General features: G+C 39.2%; 1 protein-coding gene across 1 annotated transcript in view; it reads left to right on the forward strand.

The window, feature by feature from the left end:
• The window catches only part of LOC133528169 (serine/threonine-protein kinase D1), a 94280-nt gene that overhangs the window by 38601 nt on the left and 39311 nt on the right, over positions 1–16368 (forward strand). The window lies entirely within an intron of this gene.

Here is a 16368-nt window from a genome sequence, read left to right on the forward strand (position 1 = left end):
AATACTATTTGATCGACTCAACATGGTGCCGCGTCGGGTGGCGTCGCGTCACATTTTAATAATGTGGTTTCGGCTATATTGTTACAGGCAAGCCACCAAATAGCTCCCAAGCTAGTTTCCTTAATTATGACTAATGAGTAATTAAATAAATACTCTCAAAGCATACAGAAAAAATAACGATATCTAAAACAATGATCAGGCACGTGTCACTGTTTGTCAGCCTTCTGTAATGATAATGACTATTCTGATTATGACGAACACTGGGAATAATAAGACAATGAACACATGAAACACGCTTTTTATCTCACCAACACGGAACGTGTTATATCTGAGTCAATATTTTTTTATTTACGGTACCGGAAAACTATTTGCAAGACCAATTAGTTTAGCGATTCTAGTGGAACCTTAGACTCATTATGATAATGCTTGTACCTATTGATAACAGTACCTACGTAGGTAACCTGGCGGTTGGGCTTGCATGAATAATAACAACCAATATGTTATTGTGGCTATGAACCTGTGAAATCATTAACAATACCTCAAATATTTGTTATATTTATATGTAGCACTAAATCTTTTAAGCTCATCACTTCTATGATTTTTTTACGATGAAAAGAGTTCATAAGATACAGGATGTATTTCCGCTCTCCAAATACTAATAGACCAAAAAACAGGGACAAATTTCGTTAGTCATAGCTTCCCGGGCGATAGCTCGTGAAGCGGTTAAGGGAGATACGAGACACAGAAAGAACTTGGTCATAAAGTCTGAGGGCCTACCCCAAACCACGAACGAAGTTTTGCCTGTGTGTCGCACTTGAGAATTCGTACGTAACTTCGTTCGTGGTTCGCGGTAGGCCCGTTGTTGCTAGCTTAGTGTTTTTTGAAAAGGTCATAAACCTACGCGAAAATGCAAACCTTTTCCTTTACTGCACTTTATCAAGTTAACATTAACTATATTATACCGGCTCAGTCTCGTAAGATCCGCAAGTTGCACAACTTGTAAGAAACTTGGACTGAAATAGTATCCACGTGCGGTCAGCGTAAAATTTCCACGGGGACGGGTCACCTTTATATCGGTTCTGGCGTGTTTAGAAATACTCCAAGGTGGGTGTATAGGTGTATAACGCCAGGTGGAGGTAATTACGGTCTTTTTTTTTGCTATATCGTAAGAAGTCTGCTTTAATTCTATATAATAATAATCGACCTGAGTTCTATACGGTTACCCGACAAAAGAACTGAGATCTAAAAGTTCTGAAAATAATCAGATAAGCAATTAACTAACGGACCTATTCGAACGTACACTGACATCAGAATGATATCTAAGTGATATCATTTAGTTATCGTGCATTCCGCTAACACTATCCGTAGGTATGCAAATAGAACCCGGACCCGGGTACGTCCTTAAACTACGTCCAAAAGAGAGGTATGGGCATTGTGAATGTCATCTCGATTTGTGTGGTAGGGCACAGCCAGTGGATGTCATTCCCGATCTAGAGCAGAGCCCAACTGGGGAAGTACCTCCACCTTACAGAAAACCGCAGCCAAATAACACTAGACCCTACTCATAGTGTTGTGTTCCTGCCGGTGAGTAAGGTTGCCAGAGCTTAACGAGGGTGTGGAGTGTTAGGGTCGGCAACGCGCATGTAACTCCTCAGAAGTTGCAGACGTACATATGCTACGGAGACTGCTTACCATCAGGCGGGCCGTATGCTTGTTTGCCACCGACGTAGTATAAAAAAAAGAACCTCGACGGCAGAGCGTTGGGCTCGTGTCCCAAAGCTACGAGTTCTGACATCAGTACTTTCAGGATTATTTCCTAAAGTTGTTTTTATGGCCGGAATTGCGTTTAAGTTCACATAACCTTCGCCTTCAGCTGCATTCAAATTTTTAAAGACAATGTGCCTCGCTCTTACTTAGCTATTAATAGCGTGATGCGAAATGAGTGATGTCACAATGAGATCAAATGTAAAGTTGAAACACTTCAACCACCACGCTAGTGACAATGACGCGCGCGTCTTACAATTTACACGTGTTCCTCGTTACTGCCGCAACGGCATGGACGTGACCATTCACCTGTAGGCGTTTGATGGATTGCCTTATGTAGCTGATAATATAAACGACACTATTTAACACCAAGCGATTGAGAGATACAGACAACGTTCATTAGATATTACTCTTACGCTTGTTAAGACAGTGAGGAAATGTATTGTACTCATAAAGTATTCGTTAAAGAGTAAGTCATAATATTGATGATGACACATGTTGGATTTATCAAAATCTAGAATAGATCGAAAATGAGGAATTTAACAATAAATTTGACGACCGGTTTGGCCTAGTGGGTAGTGACCCTGCCTACGAAGCTGATGATCCCGGGTTCAAATCCTGGTAAGGGCATGTATTTGTGTGATGAGCATGGATATTTGTCCCTGAGTCATGGGTGTTTTCTATGTATTTAAGTATTTATAGATATTTATATATTATATATATCGTTGTCTAAGTACCCTCAACACAAGCCTATACACAATGTCCTATAATATTTATTTATATTTATTTATTTAATATTAAAGGAAAAAAATAATGGTACCATTCGAGTCCTTACATTTTATTTAAAAAAAAATATTGTAAAACTACTATATACATAAACGCAATATTTCACCGACAAAATCGAAATATCCTTGTTTTCGATACTTCAAACGGCTTCTCAGCAATATTGACGTCAAGATTGCTTGCCATATTGTTAGGATCATTTCGTGTGTAAAGTACGATTGTCAGACTGACTTTTGTATTGCTTTAATGCAATAGGTCCATAGACATTTGAACCTGATCTACTGATACCATTAATAAAACTTGTCATCTAGCCTATTATCTATAGGTACTTGTACAAAGTATCGAAGTGTCGAACCACTTTATTATACACTGATTGAAATATTGAAACTAGGTACAAAGTGCGGCCAATCTAACTGCTATTTATAATGCAAACAGTCTATCCTCCTGGCTGTGAGGGTGGTGAGGGCAAAAATTGTTGTAATATTCCACAATCTATTCTAAACTTTCTTTTATTAACAAAAGGATCCAAATTCAACAACAAAACAACTGCGTCTGGGTCTCGTACCGTGCTGTGGTCGCGTTATACAAGGCAGCGCCAGATTTTCGTTTCAATTTTTATTTAAAAAACCGCGCTGGATTTTTTAAATTACATTTATATTCCGACCTTCGCTGTATACGCATTCCTCCAACCTTTTCCACATATTGCAAAACTTGCGGCTTGCATATGAAAAGCTCTTTAAAATTGGAAATCTACCGCTAGACATTCTGTACCCACTGGTTATCTTATCTCTAATTTTAATATACCTATGTAGGTGTAATTATATTAACAGTGAGTCTACGAGAACATCTGTGTTTACACAGGTCGTTAGCAGATGTATTTAATAATGTTGGTATGTATTTTCATGTCACATAATAGCACTGTACTGTACAACTCGCATGCTCGATACACTGACTGCTGCTGAGGTACAACAAATTTAATCTAACTATCAAATGTCGCAATGTAACGAAACCCGCATTTTATTTGGAATTTCCCCGTGAACTAGTGCCATCTGGGCTATAACTACTTCGTTCGTCTATTTGCCTCTATCGCTCTTGTATATACGAGTGATAGAGAGGCAAATAGTCGAATCTGTGAAGTTCGCGGTAGCCCCCTGCGCTCGCGCATGATGGGATCACGCGCTCTTTTGGTGCCGTCTATTTTACTTGTATTAACTAACAAATGTAGTAAAGTTCAATTACCTTGTACATTGTTTGAATTTCGAACTCTGACGACTTTGTTAGTTACGCGGTATTGCACTATCCCCGACGATTTGTAATTATTTTATTGCTGTTTGTTGCCGTGACTGTGATATTCGTTGGATACCCCAAAAATACCTGAAATGTTAGTCATTCCTCCACCTATTCGTCATATGAAAACCAAGCAATCTTTCAAATTTCATTTAAAAAAATACCTTTTGGAGAAACAAACTTTGGGAGTCCCTCATGGTTACCTGGTTGCTGATTACCGAATTTAGTCTTCACTAATACTATTATTTTATTTGGTTTTAGTAATTCATAATGTATATAAAATGATTTTCTTCTTATTTTATTTATTTATTCGTATGGCAAAGAAAAAAATACAATCGTTCATTCATATGTATGAAATATAGGTAGGTATATTTATTACAGCAGTACGCCCAATTGCTGGATCCATTGGGTGACATTGTTGTCCAGGGTGAACAAGTCCACTGCCGGGTTGCCCTGGTATTTGGTGAGTGGGCATTCGCGGATAATATGGTCCATGCTCTGCACCGCAGCTCCACAATCGCATGCTGGCGACTCTCTCCAGCCACATCTGTGTAGGAATTCTCGACATCCACCCCAACCGGTTCGTAATCGATTTAACTGGCACCAACTTCGTCTGGGTAGTGAGAACCCTGTAGGTTTTTCTGTAGGGTTGATGTTTGTCCCTAGGTTGGTAGGCAAGTTCTCATTCCATTCTTGGGTCCATCTCTCATTAATGTTGAAGGGGGTGTTTAAAAGTATTGAGGCAGTTTTATGTGGCGGTTGACGTGATTTCAGCCGGTTGGGTGGAGGTCTCTTGAACTCATTGTAGGCGGGTAGATTTGGTTTGGCTAGAATCTTCTGAGCTTCCCGGGTCAGAGCATGTTGCCTTCTTAAGTGCGGAGGAGCTATATGGCTCAGCACAGGTAGCCACTCTACGGGGGTGCTCTTGATGGTTCCTGTTATGCATCTCATAGCTTGTCTCAATTGCACATCCACCCGATGCACATGCGCACTGTTAAGCCACACCGGCGCGCAGTACTCTGCTGTGGAATAGACCAAGCTGAGGCAGGTGGTTCGAAGGACATCAGCATTTGCTCCCCAGGTAGTACCCGATAGCTTGTGCAAGATATTATTTCGGGTTTGTAGTTTCTTACCCAGCTTCTTCTTATAATTACACTTGACACTACGTATTACTTAAGCATGCTAATCACACTGACACTTCAATATCATAACTTTGCAAGTACTCACTTTCAATGATAATTATGTCACTAGTTTTATAAACAAGGTATTTAGGTAAGTACTAACTTTGAATATTGCATATTTTACACTGTATCTTGGTTGACGTGATCTGGTCCTGGCAGAATATCAGTGCCTCTCCCATAGGGTGAAGCGTAATACTGAGCCAGAACCCTTTTGTTTTGCTGCGACGCACACAACATTTCCTATATGTATGGAACAGTATTATTTAAATGTATTTTTTTTTCTCTTTCTACTTCTATTTTGTATAAATGTGTATTTCTCTCGTATAATTTTGTATTATCTGTTTTTTTTTTGTCATTTTATTAATTGTATTTCCTGTGTGTATTGTGGCAAACAAATAAACGGATTATCTATCTATCTATCATGCAACTCAGTCTCCTGATATCTTGATATAGCGGATCTGAGTCACGTATGCTTTTGTTTACGGGCCGTAGGTGATTTTTTGTTTGTTTCGTAAGCACAACAGTGTAATAAAAGTTCGACCACACCGCTGCTCAAAATACGGTGAAGGCTCGTACCGTCAGCGAAGTTTTAGCAGCGCTGTGGAGGGGAAGCGATAAAATCGTGACGCTTACGGCACGTCGCTGCGAATCCGTACCGTCGCCGTTTTCGAGCAGCGTTGTGCCGAACCGTAACTCTGAATTAAGTAATAATAATCCAATATTAGTTATAAGCGATTGTGGCTCGTTCGGTCTGTCTGTATGTTACCCGTTCACGCTAAAACCACTGAACCGATTAAGATAGAATTTGGTATGAAGTCCCGAAGACACGGGAATTTAATATGATAGCTTTTATCACGGAGGCATCACTCCACGCAGACGAAGTGGAAAAAAACAGTTACTCTATGTAAATATAAATATATCTGGCTACCAAGGTAACTGTATTAAATTAAGTGCAGTTTTATATTTAATTGATTAATTGTTTATATAATTAGTGCCAACTGATAAATAGTTTTATCTGTTGAAGATAGCTTCCGAATGGTGTTTGCACGTGATGCTTCTGGTTTAGGTTGAGTAAAGTCCCGTTATCGAACACCTAATCTGAACGAACTAGTTGATCGTAACAATCTTACGAGAAGTTTATTGTCAAGGAAATGCAATTTTTTAATGATATAGGAGGCAAACGAGCTGACGAATCACCTGGTGGTAAGCGATTACCGTCGCCCATAAGACACCCGCAACACCAGAAGGGTTGTAACTGCGTTGCCGGCCTTTAAGATGAGAGTACGCTCTTTTCTTGAAGGTTTGACGGTCGTATCGGTCCGAAAATACCTCAGGCGACAGTTCATTCCACAGTTTAGCTGTGCGAGTTGAGGACTGCCAATCATCTAAACCAACAGCTATCGGCATCAACATGTAACGGATCAAAATACGCGTCAAAGGTATCTACCACTCACTAAACTTAACAAAAAGAGCTGTGTTTCTATATATAGAAGAATTAGACTGCCACGGGTACTCATGAACGCTAACTGTAGTTATATCTCTATTTGGAAGAGTATTCCAGGCTGGCAATAGTATCATTGGCACGTCGTTTCCTCCGTTACGATTGATGCTGACTGTTGTTTAGAATTTTTAGCTTACCAAATACTAAAATAAGCAATAAAATGTTAGATACTTTCACGTCCAAATTGTAATAAATATGCTATTCCAAGAAGTCCTAGATATAAATAAACGAGTAGGTAGCTAGAGGCTTCTTAATCCGCGACGTCCAGACACTGTCTAGACAGTGTTGCTCATCGCGTCATCCTACATTGCATCACGTTACTTAGCCCCGACATTTCGACACCACGTGCAACGACACTGTACGGTCAAGCTATTTTACTTCAGTATCTGTCGTACCTTGTGAACCTTGTCGACTGTCCCTGGCGACTTTCATATTGATTGTCACTGGGACAAGGTACGAGTACGTACATTTATTTATTTAATCTTTATTGCACATAAGAAAACACACTGTACAATAGGCGAACTTAATGCCGTAAGGCATTCTCTACCAGTCAACCTTTAGGCAAAGCAGATAAGTTGTAGGCGGTGCAAAAACATGAGGTATAGGTGATACAATTGATACATGTACGAACACAATACATTCATAAGAAATACACGAACATAAACATACATATATATAAATAATATTGATACAAATACATATACTTACATACACACATATACATATATATACAGGGTGGCTCATTCAAATATATATATGAAATCAGATGAACTTACAAAGCAGAAACATTAAGATTCATTCTTTCCACTGTACAATACAGTATCTAACATATACAGTGATACATAAAATTGTAGAAATTTAATAAAATGGATCTAAAGGCAAACATAGTGCCAACACCAGTCGACCTTGTTACAACAATCAAATTATTTTAAGATTTTTGAAAATATATTTATTTTAAAATATTTCTTTGTTTACTAGTTATATTTCGAAGAAAAGAAATAGTACGCAAAATAAAACATAACGTAGTAATCGTAACATAAAACGTGTTTTAAAGGCGGACTGATGTGCTCTGATTTAAAGACGTTTATTATTACAGTACAGTCTAGTGTGTTTTGATTTTCCATATTTATGTAGTTTTGCCAATCCGAAGATCGCGTGTTCATCAAACAACATGAATGAACCCATGAATTTCTCGGAACTTATGTAAGAAATATTATTTGATATTTAGCAATATCTTTTCGCTGAAGGAAAACAACTACAACAACAGGTTCAACAACAACGCGGAGAAGTTCAAAGATGTACGTGAAGTTTCCAACTCGGGCCAGCGTGGGGACTGTAGCCCAATCCCTATCGTGTAAATCGATGGGTTTCGAAGGGGAAGGCCTTTGCCCAGCAGTGGTACACCGTATAGGCTTATAATAAATAGGTTTCACATTACCTGTATATATTTTTTAGATTTTATGCATTTATTTACTTAATAAGTTTTTGACGACCGGTCTGGCCCACGCAGTGGGTAATGTACCCACAACACAATCCTTCTTAGCTTACCGTGGAACTTCAGTCAATGTGTGTAAATGTAAATAAATAAATAAGAACGTCCCTATAATATTTATTTATTATTTAATTGATATATACAGAGTTATTACAGTAAATGTACAAATATAAACTAAATAAATAACTAGCTGAAATCTCAAATAGGCCTTTGAGGCCATCGCCCAAACTGTTAACTGTCCATCACTGGACCTTACGTCTTTTATAACCTTATCACAAAAGACATAAGGCCCACCTATGGTCCTTATCACAAAAAGGTCCACCGAGGACCTTATGGCAAAAGACATGAGGTCAACCGATGGACAATTAAGTGTTGCTGTTTGTACCAAGGATGCTGGCGGCATTTCCTCGTTGTATCGCAATGCTGATATGATAAGTTGTGCGAGGAAGCCGGCAGCTCTATAATTAGAACCGGACAAGTGCGAGTCGGACTCGCCCACCGAGAGTTCCGTACTTTTTAGTATTTGTTGTTATAGCGGCAACAGAAATACATTATCTGTGAAAATTTCAGCTATCACGGTTCATGAGACACAACCTGGTCACAGACTGACAGACGGACGGACGGACAGCAGAGTCTTAGAAATAGGGTCCCGTTTTACCTTTTGGATACGGAACCCTAATAAAATGAATGCAGGCCAGGAAATGCCAGAAATATAAGTAATGCACTGGCATTACTACGACGATGGCGACTAGATACTATGTATTAACAGTGAGAACGAAATTGTATGATACTGGTGATGGTGGGAACGAAGAATGATAATGATTGATGAAAACTTTCCTATGTCCTTCGTCGAGCCTCAAACTGTCTCCATACCAAATATCTTCTTAATCGGTTCAGGAGTTTAAGCGTGAAGAGGTTACAGACAGACAGACATAATTACTTCGGATTTATAATATGATATATAATAGTAGGGATACAAATTGGAATGAAACGATCCATAGCAATCATATCATCATTCTTACTGATACTTAGAGCTGTTTCGCATAAAACAAGGAAAAAATTAATATAGATGCCAAGTATTTAAAACGTATTTTTTGCCGCTACCGATGCTGTAAGCACTTATCTCATGCCAGCGACCCGAATGGAAGGTGCAAGATTTCATAGCTTACACGTGTCGCCAAAACTGAACCAACAGTAATTCTGACTCACCAAACTGTCCGCCTCGAATTTCTCTATACCCCTTATCACGTACGGATACATACCGACTAGTCCGGAAGATAACACGTGGAACACATTAACCTTGTAGTAAAAGCGTTGTTTTTGCAAACAACTCGAGTTGGACCCGAAGGTCGGCGGGTCGCGACTCGTTTTATTGACGTCTGGGCCCCTGCTGGTGTTCCTTTTGCTCGTGTGCGCACGAGTCTCTCGGCTCAAACTAGGCCACAAGGTTACTGACGATTCATAAACCTTATTGGAAAGTGTGGGGGAGCCATGGTTTAGCGATGATCAGTTTAAGTTGGTTGCTTTCATATGAATGAGGCCCCATACTAATGGGGCACTAGCGTTACGTTGCATCGTCGCAACGCATTCATAGAGACAGAGACATATTATAAAAAAATATGTGTGGAGCCAGGCCCTACGACTTATACGGGATTTAAATTGCACCACTGACTCTAGCAGTGATCCAAAGGCGTGTTCTAATTGTAATAGAGGGAATCGAATTTGCATATTGTAAAAAACAAATCCAGAAGAAATTCATAACCTGTTATTACGAAAATAATACGCCTCCTGAATCCTTCCTTGAGTGACTATACCCTTTGTTTTCGGGACCTTTGTGTTGACGTCATCTGCTGCAGTCAGGGAGACGGGATTCCTGCATTTCCGGTGCAATTATGATTCACTTTTACTGGAAGAAGGTAGGTTGCAGATCCAGGAATGTAAATGACCGGTACCAAAAAAAGGCTGCTTACTCTTCTCCTGGCGACCAATAGATATTAGTATAAGTAGTTTCTAGAATTTTAGACACTTTCTAATCTATGTAGTTGTATGTCAATTAGCTAAAGTGACAGACCTAGGCCATCTAGATGAAAATTTTCTCTAAGTAATAATATATATTTAGCCAATTATTCAGACTTTTACTAACTTTACAAGGCTTTTGAAGTGAGAATCAAGAACAAGGTAGCGGAGTGGTGAACGTTTTCTATTGGTGCATTTCTTGCTCGTCTCTTGTGGTAATACTTAAATGCATTATAGGTAAAAAACTTAAGTAAGTCACCTGTTGTATGTAGTTGTGACGTGTTCGAATAGACATTTGTTTTGTTTGTGTGTATCTTTTAAACATGTATTGTCTATTCGAACACGTCACAACTAACAGGTGACTCACTTAAGTTTTTTACCTATACCACCCTGCTAAACCTCTCACAGAAAAATAGGGTTGTTTCCAATTTTTTGAAACGCTTGTATTACGTTCTACATTAACTAAAAGTTGCCCTAAAATTCAACTTTTATACTAAAAACGGCTTTAAATATGTTAAATTAACAAAATATATTTTGACAGATGCTTTCGCGCCCAAAACGCTCTTTGAAAATTGTGTGACGTCACAGTTTACGGTTTGACACATAACTACATACATACAAGATACGAACTGTCAACTGGCATTTGTCATTTGTTGTTTATCGCCTAACTATCAACAGTGTCAATCTGAGAGTTGTGACGTCATCAGAATCTTCAATGACGTTTCGAGTTTGGTCACGTGACGTGTGCCAAAAGATATTTTAAATTAAATATTTACAAAAATATGGTCATTACAGGTCCCCTAAAAGTAGTTTAACATGTTCTTATAATCCAAAAGAATTTATTGGGATACAATTCTGCCCTAGGATTTGTAGATGGAAACAACCCTATTACCCAATCTTGTAAGTCAACTGACCCTAACATACGATATCGATACTCCTTAGTATATTTACTAACAAGGCAAGTGCAAAATCCGAACAGCACAGTAGGGCTAAGATGGTCGGCTCTTTATCATTTTTCACCATGCCTGTCACGTTCTAACAAGTATGTAAGCGCGAAAGTGAGGGGCATAGAGACAAGTGATAAAAATGGAACCATACTGCCATCGCTGGAGAGTCGTCCAAACAACGGCACGTAAATTCCTTATTTGTTTACATCAACAAGGAAGTATAATATAATTTCGTTACCAACATTAGCCACCGTCCACACAAGTAACTGACAATTTAATATCCTTATTGGAAAGTCGTAAGTTCCATCGAACATCTGTTGGTTATCACAGCCAGTGCGGATCTCCGGGATCAACAAGGCTGCATTGCAGATTATCAGATTATCACCATGCACCTCCCAATAACACTGACCATTGGGAGACCTTAAATCTTTGCAAGGATTACGAATGGTCAGTTAACTGTGTCGACTATTGTAGGTCCCTACCTATTATTTTGCATATACCACTTTTAAAATGAGCACCACTTTCCATGGGTACTGGGTAGGTATATGTTCCTACATACATATGCCTGCCACATACGAGTATAAAGCTAGAGATAATAATAGCACAACGCACTCCAACACGGCAAAATTGTGTTTGATTTATTTAGTGCATGATTTATATCTATCGGTGATTGTACAATCGCCATCAGGTGTGGCCGATCGATCATGTTCATAAATATCTGAATCTGCACCCGGAACCGGTCAATTCTGCAATGTTTTCAAGGAAGTCAACGAATTTATTTATCAGCATATAAACGTAAATATCCGTCTAGTATTTGTTATCAATGGCTCCGGGATCGTCTGCAGTAGTTATCGCTATGCAGCTCCAAAATAATCATTATACCGATTTTGTGCACATTGCTTCAGACATCGAAGATTATCAATTTATTAGTAAACGAAGTCAATTAGGACATCGGATAAATTTAACAGAATTAAAAGCTTCTACCAGAATTCATGAATTCAGTAGTCCAGTATTCGGTAGAAGTTTATGTATAATAATAATTTATTAATGTTGGTATAATAATTATTTACTTTTAAAGGCTGCTCTTAGTAATAACCAATAGGGAGTACATTTGCATACAAGAGACGACGGGAAGTTATACAACAAGTTTTGCTACCTTGGATCGACCGTGTCGAACAATCTCTCGCTTCATGCAGAGATCGCTATTCGTATTGGCAAAGCGGCGACCATGTTCGGGAGTTTGCGATCAAGAGTGTGGTGTATCAAACATCTCACTGTTTGAACCAAGATGATAGTATACCAGACTTACGTTCTAAGTATACTCTTGTACGGAGCAGAAATCTGGACTTCGTATGCATAACAGGAGCGACTGCTCAACACTTTACGTGCGCTGTCTACGCAACATTTTAGGCACATATAACTTGGCAGGATAGAGTGACAAATGAAAGGGTTCTTGAAAAAGCGCTTCTGCTCAATCTTGCCGCTCTTCTCAAACAGAGACTTTGTGGTAACTGGGTCATGTGCACCGGATGGAGCCCTCTAAAATACCTCGACGTGTCTTGCTTGGTGCAGTTGCGTATGCTAAAAGGAACGTTGGAAGACCGATCCTGCGCTTTAAAGACTGTGTTAAGCTAGACATGTCAGCATTTGGAATCGATCACCAAACCACCATGTCTGGGAAACCTTAGCTGAAGACCGTAATGGATGGCGCAAGCGTGTTCTGGAAGGGGAGAGGTGTATGCAACCAAGCCTGGTTTAGTGTGTTAGATATCAGTAGGTGTTGCAGAAAGCAAACCGGGACTGGAACCTCAGGTGGCACGACCTTTCTCTGCCAAAAATGTAGGAGGTCGCCAAACCCATTGTCTAAACAGCAATGCATAAATTGTCTGCAATAGACGCAAAGCCTGTGATGAATAATTATTTATGAGAGAGATGACTACGCTATACGCTACGGAGCGTTAACAATTAGCTCGTTTGCTAAGCACCATGATCTAGTGTCGACTCAGACCAGACACAAATATTACTCTTGCATACAAATGCCCCGGCGAGGTCACTTTTTGCACCGATCCAACAAATTGCATGCAATTCGGGAGTGCGCGTCGCTAAAAAACGGACCGTCTGCCGTCATCGAGTCGTCTTAGAGGGCACACGTGTAAGATCGGCGGCGATCTGTCTCGGATTTAATATACAAACATCCATAGACTACGAAAACCGCTTACCATTGCTTGTTAGTCTCCATAGGGTACGGTGGCCAAAATCGAGAAAAACTGTCTAAAAATTGAATTTAGCAAGGAGCAAGTCCCAGGGCCTCATGAGTTACGAGAAGGTGTCGTTGACACCCCGCCGGGTCCCGACGCCCGGAGCGCGTACGAGTATGAAGGTATCGCGGCTGCTCGCGTATCTTTTGGCTTGTTTACCGGTATGATTTTATTAGTTTAAAGTATTATTTTTATTGACTCGTAGAAAAAGTATTGTATACAATAGTGATATAATCAAGCTTTTCAATCTCGTACCTCACTTTGGCAACTCAGCAAGCTTCGTTGCCAAAACACGGTACTCGACTGAAAAGCTCTCTGTTATATCACGATTGTATAAATACTATTGTTTATGTTTAAAATTATTTAATTTGGTTAATTTAACAGCCGCTTAAAATATTTTTACATAATTTTCAATCGTGGCTGAATACCGAATAGGTCTGTGCCTTCGATGCCTAACCTGTCAAGAAATTACAAAATGGCGGACGCATGTTTGATATGTCACCGTATTTAAGAATTATTTCGCTTTAATTTTTATTTTTTCTTCGCAAGTGTGATGAAAAACATTGTGTGTAACTCCGGGGGTTAGAATATTGCAAACTCGGGTCTTTAATTCCCTCCAGCCTGCGGCTGTCGGGAATTACCACCCTCGCTTCCAAAGTTTCACTTACCCCCCTCGTTGCACAATTTACTATTACAGTACATATGGTGCTACTTTACCGCCCTAGTGCAGTAACTAGCATTATATTTACGTGCGTAGGTAAGTTGAAAATTTAAAGTGCCATATGTATATAAAACGTTATACAATACACGTCCGAAAAGGTAATGTACTATTTCATCATTTCGTGTATAAACCATAACCCTTACCATAGCTATGTCCCCCTTTTTTCGATTTCATGATTATGATTAATGTAAAAATCAGGAGCGAAAAACAGATTTCAAACACATTTTGAAATGCTCTTAACTCTTATAATAATAATTTTAAAAAAACGTAGAGACATGGCTGTGGTTGATATACAACAAATTGTATCAAATATTTTCAATAACGTTCATATCCAGAGAGGAAAATGATGATTACGTTTTAATGAAAAGGCGATTTCGCACGGGTCCACAACTTTCGTCTTAACTGTGTGGGCGATATGTAGCATGTGGCGCTCCAGATTACCCAACGCTGTCCTCAATTAATGACAAACCCAGCGATAGGATGCCGGCAGGGTTCATAATGTTATTACCATCACTAGACTGATTGTGACGGGCTAGAATAATTGTGTGATCATTTTACACATGATGTTATGAACCGCCAGGTCAGGTTACTGCTTCCCTTTCCCTTCCTTTTCCCATTTAGACCACATTCCATTACTTACATTACATTCCACATACATTACTTGTCTCTTTCATAAATGTAGTTGTTATTCTTGAAATTATTCGTTATTTGTATGGCTTTTCCTTTGTCATTTATTTATATATTTATTTGTTATTTATATATTGTTTATATATAGTAATAAATGTAGTATAAATATTTGTAGTATATGTATAACGCGATTACGTTCGCCATTTCAGTATCTAAAGGTTGTCTGGAGAAGCCGTTTAGCGATAAGTCCGCCTGTTGTTACCTACATATTTATACCTTTACATATTTTGTACCATTTTTTATAGGAATAGGAATAGTAGGAAGTAGGTACCCTATTCTTACACTTGTCACACCTACTTCTATATCATAAGATATGCGCAGTGGCGGATTTACCCTAAGGCCAAGTAGACCAGGGCCTAGAGCGGTGAGATAATTAGGGGCGGCACTTGGTAGTCTACCTATATGATGGGTGCGCTGAGAAAGGGGCGGCTAGACTTATTACAGGACCTGGGACCTAGGGCGGCAGACAGTGCAAATCCGCCAAATGCGATTAGGAATAGCCTAAGTAAATGACCGATAAATATTTTATCTGCTCAATAATGACTACCTACACGTATTTCATCAATAGTAGGGATAGATTAATTACGTTATTGTGTAGGCGTCTTGCTTTTTTTAGTTATATACCTACCTACGTACCAAATATAATTTTAATTTATAATATACTGGTAATTTTAATACCGGTTGTCTTTTGACAAAGAAATTTTCACACATCTGCGAATAAATTCAAAGTATGGGAACTGGGGACTATAGCCTTAATCGAAACCTTCGAGAGAAGGCCTGTACTTAGCCGTGGGGTGTATTGGTATTTACATTATTATGTACGACTTAGACATAGAGGTAACTACATAAATAATGTACTTCCGTCTATTAACCCGGTTTCCGTATCTCATAAAATAAACATACATCTAAAGACACAAATTAAGATAACAATAATAATGGCACGTGTGGCAATTAAAGTAATCGTAAAACAGTAATGACATGATCATACAACCATCGTCCACATTACTGGCAATTCGTGAACTTTATCGCAATAATATAAGGTTCAGAGATAAGAGCATTGCTCATTGAAGGCGCTCAGCAACAGTAGATTCGCGATCGAAGTGCATAAAATGGCACTAATTATTATAAGAGCAAAGGTGGCGACCTGGCGGCTGATGTTTTCTTTTATGATATTGGAGGCAAACGCATCAGGCGATTCGTTTGCGCATAAGCAATTACCGTTGCCCATGGACACCTGCAACGCCAGAGGGTTTGCGAATTCCATGCGGATGGGAGTACGCTCTTTTCTTGAATCTTTATTGTAAATGCTTACATTGTGAGGTTATATAGAATAGGTACAACGTTACATGAATCGCGACTTTCAACTGGACTAAACCTAATTAGCCATATTTTTTCCTCTAGATTGGAAGGTCGGGTGGCAGTCGCTTATGTAAAAAGTTGCGCCTGCACCAATTGTTACTAAAGTGGCGGAGAATTCGGTTATTTCGACAGCCTTTTACTCCAAAGATCTCCCTCTAGCATATTCTAAATGCTTCAGAAAACTTATATGACGTTCGATTCGTGTCAGAAGTAGAATAAGGAATGATGTCGAAATAGTTACAACATAAATAGCCTCAACTGATTAGGGTTGAACACAAACTGTAGCAGATCAAGGATGGCGCGAGTTGTTACGATGGTAAACAAAGGCTGCGCGTGAAGCGATAAACGACACGCGCAGGCACGGGCGCATGT

This window comes from Cydia pomonella, chromosome 19, assembly GCF_033807575.1.
Source record: "Cydia pomonella isolate Wapato2018A chromosome 19, ilCydPomo1, whole genome shotgun sequence".
Classification (NCBI taxonomy): Eukaryota; Metazoa; Arthropoda; class Insecta; order Lepidoptera; family Tortricidae; genus Cydia; species Cydia pomonella.